Raw genomic sequence first — 13666 nt, forward strand, 5'->3', positions numbered from 1 at the left:
CATAGATATTGCTGTCCTGCTTGTGCAAACAATTACCCCTCACCTTCTTTACATCCGATTTGCTCTGATTTGCTTCCTACTACATGCACAGAGAGGGGAACACTGGCTGATATGCAAACGGTTGGCAAATTGCACAGGGAAATAGGAGAGAGAAAGTGAAAATGTATCAGAATGCACATCCAATGTCTGTCAGTACTGCATTATTCTCACTGATGTGCCTTTGTTTCAAATGGCGCTCCTAATGCATAACTATGCATGGCCAAAGATGGATTAGGGTGTACATTGGCAGAGCCTAAAGTGCTATCTAAACAAAAGAATGTTGAACACTTTCCAGATTCAACTTGGCTCCACTTACCTTCTCAAGTTGTCCATGTGTTTGGGCATCAAGGCAGGGCAGCAAAAGTGAATGAAAACTACAGTGTGACAAGCAATATCATGCATACATTTGAGCATTGTCAAATGTCAACACATACTAGTCTGCCACTGTCTCAGAATGTGAGCTAAAGGCACAGGAGGTCACCATCTGCTGACGCTAAGGAGGTCTGGGTCTGGTCAGTACCTGGATGAGTGACCACCTGGGAACCATATGTGTATTTCCTTTGGTTCCATGACAGAAAAGGACTGGGTGCAAATATAAGAAAACTGCTGGGGTCTGCCCTGCCAACACTGCTAGCATCATCATCACCTTTACTTGTGGGGACATCACTGAAACTGAAGGCTTGGGTGATAAGTGGTGCCAGGCACTGTACCCTTCTGAGAACGCACTAAGATGTCATCAAGAGGCTATACCCAACTGAAGAGAGAGTGTGTGCTGTGTGGCTGTCTCCTAGTGTGGTGTAGTGGTTAAGAGCGGTAGTCTTGTAATCTGGTGAGCCGGGTTCGCGTCTCCGCTCCTCCAGATGCAGCTGCTGGGTGACCTTGGGCTAGTCACACTTCTCTGAAGTCTCTCAGCCCCACTCACCTCACAGAGTGTTTGTTGTGGGGGAGGAAGGGAAAGGAGAATGTTAGCCGCTTTGAGACTCCTTCGGGTAGTGATAAAGTGGGATATCAAATCCAAACTCCTCCTTCTTCTTCTTCCCACATCAGCTCATCAAGCTGGAGATCTACACACCACAGTCTCCCTTTCCAGTTGCCCCACATGTTGGGAGGAAATGTAGCTGTTCATAAACCCCAGCCAGGCAAGATGCACAGGTAGAAAGCTTAGGAGACATTGAGAGTTGGATACATGGACATGATGATGGAGAAGAGGTCCTGGGAGAAAGGCAGGAAGATAGAACACAAATAGAAGGGAAAGAGAGGTAGATTTCTGAGAAATTAAAGAGGGGTCAGAGCCTCAGGGATAGAGGTAGCACCCCACCCCTTACCATTCCAAGCACATACAGGATCTTTGAAGTTGAAGATGGACCTGTCTTGACTGAGGATTCAACAGGCAGCTCTTCCCTCCATGAAGGGACATTTCCTTAATATTAACCAGCAATAAATAATACTGCTTTGTCCTATTCCTTTGTTCATTATATCATGAAACCAATGGACCAAGGGGTGTTTGGTGTATCCCTCCCTGATATACCCCTCAACAAAAACAAAAGGCACATCAGCTTGAGTTTTACAAAAGCAACACCAAGAGACTAAAGAAGAGGAAGCTGAAAGGCAGCACTGCCACCCCCTGGACTGGTTGCAAGTAAGAAGGCAGGCAAGGCAAGGGATGGCTGAGGGCAAATGGATGGACCCATGGAGGCCTTGCTCTTTCTCCCTGGTTGGGGGTGATTACCAGTTGCTGCAAACCGCAGGGAGGGAGTGTGATCTGGTCCTGCTTGTGGGCTTCTCACAAGCATCTGATTGGCCACTGCCAGAATAGAAAACTGGACTAGGTGGGCCATTTGTCTGACCGAGCAGGCTGTTCTTACATTCTTGTGGTTGATGGAGCAATCCTCCATAATGGGACAGCCTGCACTGTGTGTGTGTGTGTGTGTGTGTGTGTGTGTGTGTGTGTGTGTGTAAGTGTAAGTAGGCTTTTGGATTCTCTGTATATGGTTCCGATTAGGCACTAAGGTTGAAAGCTTTTCCTTAGGGATGGGAGAAAAAATATCTCAATATAAAGGATACCCCTCTGGGCTGTTCTCTATCCACTCTACTTTTACTTCCTTGCAGTTGTTCTGAGCTGCATTCTCTGTGACCTTCAGTGTGTTTATATGAAGCCTTCCCAGGTTACAATTTTAGTCATTTTAATGACTTGTAATAGTAATCCTCTGGCTAAGAATTAATTGTAACTTGGAGAGCAGCCTTCAGTATAAAAGCTAGGTATATTTACCTTTGTCAAGTACTGGAAGATCTAGGAGAATGTTAAAGAATTGGAGCTCCTGCTTTTATCTATGCCTGCATGTTTACAAAGCACAGGATAAAGGAAGGTATAATTATTCACATGAGGCCTTGGCTATGGCCCAATGTGTTTCTTTTAAAAAGAAACAAAAAAACCTTTCAAATCAATGTTATACAATCGATATTGTTTTCATTAGTGCTCTGTATACCATTGTTGTGATGATATGTGCCAAAAGAGCATCCAATTGCTCTAGCTTGTTACAACAATATCAGAATGTGTTCCCTGGCCTGCATGCACACACACACATACCCTCGGAGAAGCTCTAAAAGACAAAACCAAATCCCAACCCAATAGCTGCTTTCAAAGTATGACAACAGAATAACACCAGAAAAGTGTCAAGTTAATTATCTCTAGCCAAAGGACTGAATCAAAATAATACCTATTGTACAATCTTTCTTTTGATTTTTCAACATGACCTGAAAGGGGCAACTTCATGAGTGTTCACTGTTCAGGTTTTTTTTATTCATCAGCTTAGCATTCAAAAGGTTTTGGCTGTGATTTTTTTAATGTTAGTGATACTTTAGTAAAAGGAGCTGTTGTTCTCTAATGAAAATGGGAAGCAGACTTCCAGTACAGCAGAGATTTTTCAAAGGCTAAAGTATGATCCTATTAAGGTCAGAACTCTTCTATCCCTTGGCTCAACTGCATCCATGTTGTTTGATTCCAGCTAACAGCTGGGAAAAATGCCTTCAACTTTGCTTTTTTCCTTTAAGCATAGCACATTTGAGACTAAGCATATTTAAGTCATGCTAACTTTTTCTTATACAGTGGTACCTCGGGTTACATACGCTTCAGGTTACATACACTTCAGGTTACAGACTCTGCTAACCCAGAAATAGTACCTCGGGTTAAGAACTTTGCTTCAGGATGAGAACAGAAATCGTGCTCCAGTGGCGCAGTGGCAGCAGGAGGCCCCATTAGCTAAAGTGGTGCTTCAGGTTAAGAACAGTTTCAGGTTAAGAACGGACCTCCGGAACGAATTAAGTACTTAACCCAAGGTACCACTGTAGCTCAAGTTCATATATTTATGTTTAACTTTCATGCTGATTCATTAACACCTTGTTAAGTTTGGCACATTTACTTTCAGGAACATTGCACATCTAAGGACTATATTATTTTTGCAAAATTGTGACTGCATTAATTCAGCCTGGTAAGATTAAGCTGGAGACTTCTTTGCTGCAATTGCCAAAAACAAACTAACTTACAACAGTGTTTAACCCCCTTTTAAAAAAAATATCTAGGCAAATACAACAAACCAAACTGGATAATAACTTTTATTAGGACCAACCAAAAAGTCACAAAAATATGATAAGCTTATAAATTCTCTAGAACTCCTTGTTAGGCAAAACATTGCATGAAGCAAGGGGCGATGGGATGAGGAACTATGTGCTATTGTCAAGCTGTGTTAAAGGCTCAGCAGCAGCTGGTATCAGTAAGGAAGCTTACATCTAACATGCTTTGTCAAAAGCAAGTTTCTTAAAAAGTGCTATGAAGTACCACTATTATCCAGTAATAAAATCTACCCCTCCGTTGGCTGGATATGCTTTTACCTCACAACCTTCATCAGTAGGTTGTGCATATACATCTGCATTGGGTTATCTGCTCTCATACAGTCATTCTAGTATAAACACCTGAGAGCATCAATGCTTCGATAATTTGTGAAGACACCTCAGACGTGACTGTGTGATTTAAACAGCAGTCAATCAAGTGAACAGCCTGAATTCCAGGCTTAACAGCTGCTCAGATAGGATCACACTTCAAACTGAATCTGGAGCAACTCCTGGTGAATGATGGCCCTTTAAGGATTTTAAGGCCACATACATAACTCTTCTACTAGTAGATGGGTATGAGCTTTGGCTGAAGTCCTCAAACCACTGACTTCAGAGTAGTGCACTGGCAGTCACCTGCTGCTGCTGCTGCTGCTGCTGCTGCTGCTGCTGCTTCTTTTGCAGTCCTTTTAGCCATAATTATAGGCCCTAAGGAGGTCTGGTTGGATTCAAAGAAGCTTCTGTTTAGGGATCTTGGCTCGTTTTGCCCACAGCAGACTGGGAGTTCCTGCCAAAATCTGCTTGTTTACATTAAAATTACCTTGGGATGTAAAAAAGAAAAAGAAAAAGATCATCTGCAGCACAAGTTTTTCACAGACTGGAAGGTGCTGTGATAGGGAGCTATCATTGCTCATGGTACATCTATTCAGTTCCCTTCCTGCTTCACCCAGGGTGCTCTTGGACTGTTGCTGTTTTCAGGATTCAGTTGCATACTGGCAAATTCAGGCAGCACAATTATAGTTTATTGGGAGTTCTGGCGGAACAAACCTGCTTCCTCAAAAGATCTGATTTTTTGCTAAAAAGGAAAGCGACTGGAAAGTATGGGGTAACACTTGCTTTGACACAACATCATGTAACCACCCTGCAAACACATGAGAATGAATGCTAAATAACCAGATTGTCTGCAAGCACCCACAGTCCCTGGGCAAACAGATTCTGCAGATTTTACAAAATTATAAAACCTTTTTGATGAGATAGCCTAGTGTGGAATAAAAGCATGAATTCTGCATGTACGGTAATTTGAGTCCTGCACCAAAAAGAGATTTTGTGAGTGCTTCATTTGAGCACTCACTCATTTAGCTCCCCCTTCACTGTTTCCTGCTCCTGTCCCTTTCTTTTGGAGTAAGGGAAGGCAGTAGTGCCAAGTGGTATGGAACCTTCAGTAGAGTTTGGTTTTGTGCCAGGTATGGGACTGAGATTGTCACTTCCATAATCCCTATTGGGGGAACTATTTACATCAAAGAGGAAGCTCTTCTACCTTGTAGAAATGATGCCAGTAGTGTTCGTTTCCTAATGTGGATTCCTTGGTGGGATGAGCACAAGCGCTGTTGCGGCCTCTGGATTGCTTGCTGCCACCGTCCCCTAGCCCAAATTGAACAACCGGGTCCTTGGTATAGGGGTGTGTAGTTGTTCTCATCTTGAAGGCTTATAAAGCCCCTTTGCCTCAAGTTTGCTTGCAAGTATTCAAGCTTTATTGAATCCTTGCAGCACCCCTAGTAATGATAGTTCTATCACAGTTCTTCACAACTTGTGACCTGCCAAACTGAACTCAGCCCTCCATCCCTTGTATTGCAGCCTATTTCAGACCTGGAATACCCCTGGTTTCAGTGTCTCTGGCCAACACCAAAAAACAGGAGGTTTCTCAAGCTCTATTGTGGAGTACGTTAGGGTTGCCATATTTCAAACAGTGAAAATCCGAACAGAAAAGTTGTTGCACTTCTTTTGCCCAAAGTTAATGAGCTTTTTTCGGAGCAAGACCACACCGGACACTGCTGATGAATGCGGTATTCCAAATATGTCCAGACGTATGGTAACCCTAGACTACGATAAAGGATTTGGCTTAGTGGGCCAGTCATAAATGGTGCTAGAAGTTGTAGGGGAACAACAAGACAATGAACAGGATGGTAATACAATGACTACTTCAGTTGACACAGGATTGTGTTTGCAATTGTTTAAGATAAAACCTATTTTGGAAAGAAACTACTTTTGCCATTTTTATGGACATTTATTGTTTGTTTACAGATAGTTGCCTTGGTGATATTGTGTTGATTGCAAAAGCTCTAGGGGCAGCCATTTTACCAAATGTACTGTTTTGAGAATCATAGAATTGTAGAGCAGGAAGGGACCATGAGGGTCACCAAGTTAGGATTCTGGCAAGACTGTCACCAATTCCCTTTGTGCCATCTATATTCTCTAGTAGTTCAGTACAGTTGTAGACTTCTGTCACCATCCATCTTAATGACATAAAACTGGCAAACTGGTGATTTTCTGAGCTAGCAGATTTGAACAAGAGTTTTGCAAGGCTGACTACATAGTTCCATTAGCATTCCAAAACAGCTAAATTTGCAAAGTTTGTGTGCCATTTTAGATTTCTATTGCCACAGCTGTCAAATGAGGTTTCATGTCAAATGTATCCCTGATTGTTCCTTATTTTCTTGCACCTTAGGGTACCTTAGGGTTTTTTTAGAAGTCTTGATTCAACTCATAAACATCTATCTGTATCATCAGCAAACCTGCATCAGCAACAAAGGGTCATTTGGAAGCTCTTAACATTCAGATACCAATGTCGTTCAGTTAACTTGCCAATTAAGTTGTCCCCAAACCTAACAAATGTCGTTCAGCTAACTTGCCAATTAAGTTGTCCCCAAACCTAACACTCAGCTCCCCATCCACAGACTGACTACGGTATCCATTTTATGTAAGCAGCTAGTTAGGCTTTGCCACATGGTCTGCATGGGGCTACAGTGTCAGGCGAGACCAGCAGTTTGTTGGTTCACAATATATGAGGTTTGAGGTGTCAATTTAGCTGGGAAAACATCTCTTAAGATCCCTGACAGAAAAAAAATATAGTGACTGAAGGCTGGAAATAAGTATTTAACTTGTGTTTGGTTCACAGAAAACAGATATTTGGAAAATTAACTTAATTTATATGTTAATTTTTCTTTTCATCAAAAGATTTACGCACACTATTAACCATATTATGGCTCCAGAATGCCCCTGCTTTTTTGGCATATGTTTGGTTGTCCTGGGTGCTTAAAGCTGAATGATGGTCACAATTTGACATAATGTGCTTAGTGTCTCATATGATCTGTGGAGACCTACCTTCTTCCTGGATTAAAATTCCACCCTTGAGACAAGATTACTGGAAACCTTGAAGCTTAAAGTTCACAGGGAAGCAGGCAGAGACCAGCTTACAGCACCTTGAACAGCTACAAGAGAAGTTGTATTGGCAGGGAGTGAGAGCCACCTGAAGTCTTATGTAGGATGCCCAGGCTTGAAGCATGGTAGGCTCCACAATATAACATGTTAAAGGACTCTCCCATTGATTTGTAACCTTTGGATTGTGTGATGTTGGGGAGGCAGAAGCACTGGAGGACTCATATTTTGATTAGTGATGATGACTGAACTGTTTGGAGGACCTTGAATGAAGCCCCAACAGTTCTCCCCTTACCACCACCAAGGAAGTGTCCTGAAACTTAGCCTCATTCAAGGCGTCCACCAAGCATTGGGATCATTACACAGTGTAAATAGTTAGAACATTTACTGGGAACTCATTCCCCCTGTTTCACCAGCCCTTCATTTACTCTAATGAAGGGCTGGTGAAACAGGGGGAATGAGTTCCCAGTGCTGGGTGGAAGGCCTGAGAAAAAAAAAATTATACAGAAACTAGGGTCAGTAGTGATTGTATGCTGCGGGCAACATTGTTTGGCATAGAAAAATAGGTGGCATGCTGGAAGGCCAAGTGAAAACAGATCCAAGAATTCAGGTGGCCAAAGGAAGCAGGACAGAATTGACATTGGGCTGAAAAGTAGGAAATGGATGAGGAAAGAGATTGAGGCAGCAAGAGAGAGTGGCTAGGAAGAGAGTATCAAAATCCCATAAAGACAGGATGGGGAATGTGTGCTTGTCAGTGTGTAGGCAGGCAAGGGGAGCCCTTGGGGGCTTTTAGCCAGAGAGGCCAAACAGGCAATGGAGATTGCAGATGAATTTCATATATTGAACTTGCTAAGCAAATGTTTGCTGCAGGTCTCTAGGAATGCATTATTTCAGCAGACTGAGTGACAAAATCTTTATTGTTCAAGGTCAGCTGGAACCAAATCCTTTGTCTGTTGAGGAGTAAGCTGATTTTGCTAGCTATTGGTGCTTGACCCAAATAGATGTTTTCCCCCAGAACAGAGGCTACTTTTCAGTTATGACCAAAATGAAGGCTTACCAAGCTACTTTAATAAACTCCTGTTAGCAAATTGGAAGATGGCCAAAACTACACCCTAGAATAATCAGAACGTTCATCTTGAGCTGAAGCTTAACATGATCTGCTAAGGTCTTTTTCAAAGGAAGTTATTTAAATGTATGGATATGATGAATTCTGAAGGAATTACGGTACTTTAAAATCAAGAGTGAGTTTAGCAGCTTTCCTGTACCCTAACCACACTTTCCAAAATAAATATTCTTGCTAAAGCTGGCTATCCTCTGGTTTAATAACACGCGTTATTATTTATTCATTAAACAAGGAAAATGCAGTCAGAGCTGCTATGCGAAAACACAGAAATAAGATGGTTCCTTGTTCTGAGGAATGCAGAATCTAAGAGAGTTTAGACTACATACTGTGGCCACGTGCCATTTGCTCTTCTGCAAAATAGCCAGCATACACAATTTAGACTATCTAGACATTATGCTAATAAACTGAAAAAGCTATCCCCTGCCTTTAAGCCTGAGTAGTCTCAGTAATAAATTGGGAACCATAGCAATTCACGTGATACATTTCATGGCTGTATGTTTGTGCTACGAGGAAAATTGGTGAATATGATTGTGTGATTGCAAGAATATTTGCACTCAGTTTTAGTTGCTGCCCCACAAAATAATGTAATGGATGTTACCTGTAGGAGGCAAGGAAGATAAAGAAGGAAGGATTTCTTGATTAAGTTTCACTGAGGCAGAAAAGCAGTAAGTTCTGGACATAAGTTCTGCACACACACCATTTGAATGGCAATGCCCATGAACTTTGGGGGACGGTCCCCTCAAATATTTTATTGGGGGTGAAGATCCCTTGGCTCCTGGGAATTGGCTCCTATGCTCAGCAGCTGGTGTGCAGATTCACACTGTCTCTGGCACTAGTAAGCAATGAATAGTAGGTATCAATAGCCCTGCCCTCTCCAGATTTGCCTAATTCCCTTTTTAGGAATTAGTTCAGTGAGTTCAGTAGTATGAGCATAGAACATTTATTCTTGCTTTTTCAATCTGGACCATTGAGTGGATGATTCAATGGAACTTTGGCTAATGAATGGTTGTTTGTGTGTGGAACTGGAGCAATAAAATCTCTTGACCATGTTCTTCTGTCCTGTAACCTGTACAGTGAGTACAGAAAACAGTTGATTCTCTTTCTAAGAATTCTCTTGGGGAGATCACCTGAAGATTCTGAATTCACTGCTTCACAAATGCTTCCTCCTACATTAGTTGAGGGGGTTGCAGAAAAAAACAAAAACTGACTTTAGTGCAGATCAGGATAAAATTTCTATAGGCTTTAGGGACAGAGAGAGAGAGAGGAGGACGAAATGTGTGTTTATATCTATCTGATTTTAATTGCTTTAATGAACTGTATGTTTTATTTCTGTACCTGCTTTCATTCGTAGTAGGAGCACAGGACTGTCAGGTTTGGAATGGGTGCAAGGCAGCAGGGCCAGTCAAAGAGCTGATAGCCTTGTTTTTTTCAAAATGTGACAAGGGTGGAGTGGGTACTTTTAGTTTCTTTCCTGCAAGTATCCAGCACACAAAGGTAATTATGGATTACAGTTTGATAGTCAATTAGAGTTCAAAGGTGCAGCAAGGGTTGTTAGCCAAAACTCTCAGGGCAACAACATTTCCAACCTCCCAAAGACAATGCCATAGTTTTGGCAACATTCCATTGTTACTTTTGGAAAACTCTTTCTGACATTCATTCTTAGCATGTGTGTTGTTGTTGTTGTTTAGTCGTTTAGTCGTGTCCGACTCTTCGTGACCCCATGGACCAGAGCACGCCAGGCACTCCTGTCTTCCACTGCCTCCCGCAGTTTGGTCAGACTCAAGTTTGTAGCTTCGAGAACACTGTCCAACCATCTCGTCCTCTGTTGTCCCCTTCTCTTTGTGCCCTCAATCTTTCCCAACATCAGGGTCTTTTCCAGGGAGTCTTCTCTTCTCATGAGGTGGCCAAAGTATTGGAGCCTCAGCTTCACAATCTGTCCTTCCAGTGAAGGACACTACTTAGCATGTAGCTGACCATTTTCACCTTATTTCATAGCCACCTATCTCTGCATTTATATTTCTGGGAATGAGATGAAGGATGGTGGCACTTAACCTGCTCAAAAATCCTGCATCCTGTGGAAGCTGGAAACAATGGAAAGCTTCTTGCTACACCCAGGGTGGTTTCCTGTAGTCACACTTGAGACACAAAACGTAAAATTGCCCCTTGCAGAGAGGCTAGCAGCCAGACATCTGAAAGCAGCACAAGTTGAAATATTAAAGGGAGATGCATCTTGTGTGTGAGTCATCCAAACAAAACAGTGTGAAACCAAATAGTTACTAAACATACTGAGCCAAGAGGCAACTGACTGCTGCTGTGGATCAATATAGTTCAGTTTGTGTTGCCTCTACTGCTACATTCGTCAAAGTGAAAGCAAACGCTTCCGTGGACTTTTTCAGTACTTTGATTCTGGAACATAAACGGAAAATGATGTGGTGCCGTCTTTGCGAGAGTTTGGCAGTGATGATTTATATGGACACGGTGGCTTTTCTATGATAACCTGTGCACCTAAATTGTTATGGGTGAGTACTGTATAGCTTTGCAGCCATGACTTGTTTATGTTTTGTGCTTCCTTCGTTTTACTACTCTTTCCCCCATACCTGCCTTTTTTAAAAGGGTCTGTTCAGGTTTATAATTTTCTTTCTCTGTTTCATATGAAGATCTGTGATGTTGATTACTTTAGTAGCATAGTCAGATATCTGCAGATGTAAATCCACAATTATTTAGAAGTATAGTTCATATTCCTCAATCTTCATTTAGATGTGATTAAAGGAGATTCATGTTTATTTTTGAATACAGTACCGCAAAATAGGGCAGGCAAAGATTCTGGTAGGAACACTACCATAGAATTTTTGCAGTGCTGAAGGCTGGTGATGGAATTATCAAAATATAATGGTCAGTCTGTTTTTTCAGGTGGCTATATGTATCGCCACATTGACTGCCTGGAATATAATAAAACATCACTTGTCCTGAAATGGAGAGTGCAGTTCCCCCTCCCTGCAAAAAGCAGGATTTATTGCATCTTTATGAATGCAGTCTTTGCTGTACGGTTGTATTTTGAAGCTGTGTGGACTGAAGTCTTTAGTTTCTCACAATTAGAACACATTAAAGATATGCAGTTCAAAATTCACTATGTATCACTGGCTTGCTTTTTACCAAAATAATTTGTTGTGGCATAACTGGGGAAAGGCCATAACAGTGGGTATATCTAAATCCTATGCATAAGCAAGCCCCACTGATTCCAATGAAGTTTACTCCAAAGTAAGTGTGCATAGGATTGCAGCTTCAATGGCTTATCCAAATGATAATTCCAAATTTATACAACAGACTTCCACCACTCTGTAAGCTACAGCATCATAATATTAAGCAGTTCTTGGAAAATGCTGCCATTTTCACCAGTGCTCCAGAAAGTAGCATATATCACTCTGATATTCTTAAGGAAATACTGGTCTTTGACAGTTGTTGTTGGTTGATATGTTTGAGAGCTCCAGACATACACTTCATAAACAGCGCATTCTGATCACCCCATAAATCATTAAATCTGCTCCCCAGAAAAGGAATGAAGAAGCATGCCAGTCTTTCAATAACTGCCCCTGCTGCACAAATCAAAATGGTACATTTATTGGGCTGACGAGATCAAAGAATTGCTTCTGAGCCAATGAATAGCAAGTCCTCCATATCTCAGTGCTTAACTTGATTAATCAAGCAAAGTTCTCGTATTCCACCAGCCTTCAGACTGTAATACAAATGTCCTGCCTCAGCCTTCTCTGGGTACAAAGATATAACTTCTACACAATCACAGCTGTTCTGTCGCCTCCCGTCTGCCACCCTGTAATGTAATAGTATAATCTCCTCACCCCCTTCATTTTAATGCTGACAGGCCATTACAGTTCGTGATTTACCCAAGCATATTAACCATAACCATGTTATGCTGTGGGTGCCTGCATATGATTTATTATCAGATAGTAGTCATTTCTATTTACATAGTCACTTAAGTATTTTGAATTACTACCTGCGGAGAACCGGGCCCCCTTCCGTTTATACCCACCTTTCTGAGCTATAAGGAAAAAAGATCTCTACTGTTTAGAGGGGGAAATGCTTATATCACAGGAAGGGATATTTGATCACTTGCAAAAAATGTCCTGATGACCTACAGATCCTTGAAGAATATCAAAGGAAGGCTGTGTCTTTCATGGCATTTAGCCATGTACAGAGGTAAGAAAGCATACTTAAGTTCTAGTGATTTCAGTGGGGTTTTAAGCATATTAACTGTATTCTAGGTTGTATCCATTGAGCAAAATCCAAAGCTCTGTCAGCTTAGTTGCTCTCACAGGGCATTGCAGCCTTATTTCCCAATTCTTGTAAACAACTCTCACATATTTTGCCCTAGCAGTGCCTTTTTCACAGGATTGTTTTCACATAATCTAAACAAAGGCTATATCACGCATCTGGGAAAATCCAGAATGCATCAATAGGTTTTGTAATTTCAGGATGGATTGAGGTTGTGCAGGTGTCACTGACATTTTAAGGGTATTAGATCCATGGCTCTGTCAGTGCATGATGTAACACTTTACAGGGCAAGAAGTGCAAGTAGGTAGATACATCTTTTGTAATGTGACATTATTTTGTGACCTGGTTTTGTAATGTGACGTTATTTTGTGACCTGGTTTCTGACAGAGATCAATAAACACAACACAAACACAAAACCCCAGTACATATACATTAGTTCTATATTGTACTCACAAATATGAGCACATGCTATTATTAAAACAGAAAAAAACTCCAACACCAAACGCTTTCCTCAAGAAATTAAAAACTACCTGCATATGAACTTTAAAAAGATATTGTATTGACATGGTTGATTACTGATACTCCAGTGTTAATGACTATTTTATGGTTTGCTGTAATAAACACATAAGTTGTATTTTTCAGGATAATTCTGCACACGCGCGCACACACACAGAGACAGAGGGAGAGAGAGAGAGAAACCTTTAGCAGGGAAAGTCCCCATTGGTGCTAACTGGTCTTAGTGCTAACTGGTCATAGTGCTAACATAGTGCTAACTGGTCATAGTGCTAACTGATCATAGTGCTAACTGGTCTCTGCTTTCCCCATAATTATTTTAAAAGAAGAAGAAGATATGCTATGTATTTCACATTTAGTTTGACTGTCAGATGCTCAGTATGGTTTTGCCTATGACTGCATACAAAGTAATGTCTTTCTTCTTCTTTGGCAATCACTTGTAGCCGAGTAAGATTGTCTTCCATAAACACGGTTTTAACAATGTGTCCGTGACTGTGGAGGCCAATTCTGGATCCACACGTCCTTCCACAGTGGGGACATTTGTTTCTGGGCAGGAGTTGATCATGGTGTGGATTTGCCAAGCGTGCCTTCCTCTTAGCATGTTTCTCCCGTGTGTCCTGAGTTCGAGTGTCTTAAAAGTCCATGGCACCTTTGGGTAAAGGC

General features: G+C 41.5%; 1 protein-coding gene across 34 annotated transcripts in view; it reads left to right on the forward strand.

The window, feature by feature from the left end:
* Nucleotides 1-13666, forward strand: part of SORBS2 (sorbin and SH3 domain containing 2) — a gene marked incomplete at its 3' end in the record, with an annotated part of 186285 nt that overhangs the window by 63530 nt on the left and 109089 nt on the right. For 2 of the 34 annotated variants that reach the window (XR_013990351.1, XM_081020459.1), the window contains exon 3: nucleotides 6371-6478. The exons of 28 other annotated variants lie outside the window; for them this stretch is intronic. Of the gene's footprint in view, nucleotides 1-6370; nucleotides 6479-10459; nucleotides 10723-13666 lie in introns of those variants that run through there. 4 more of the 34 variants (XR_013990367.1, XR_013990368.1, XM_081020458.1 and 1 more) reach the window with 3 other exon arrangements.

This window comes from Podarcis pityusensis (genome assembly GCF_964106645.2).
Source record: "Podarcis pityusensis genome assembly, chromosome: 9".
Lineage (NCBI taxonomy): Eukaryota > Metazoa > Chordata > Lepidosauria > Squamata > Lacertidae > Podarcis > Podarcis pityusensis.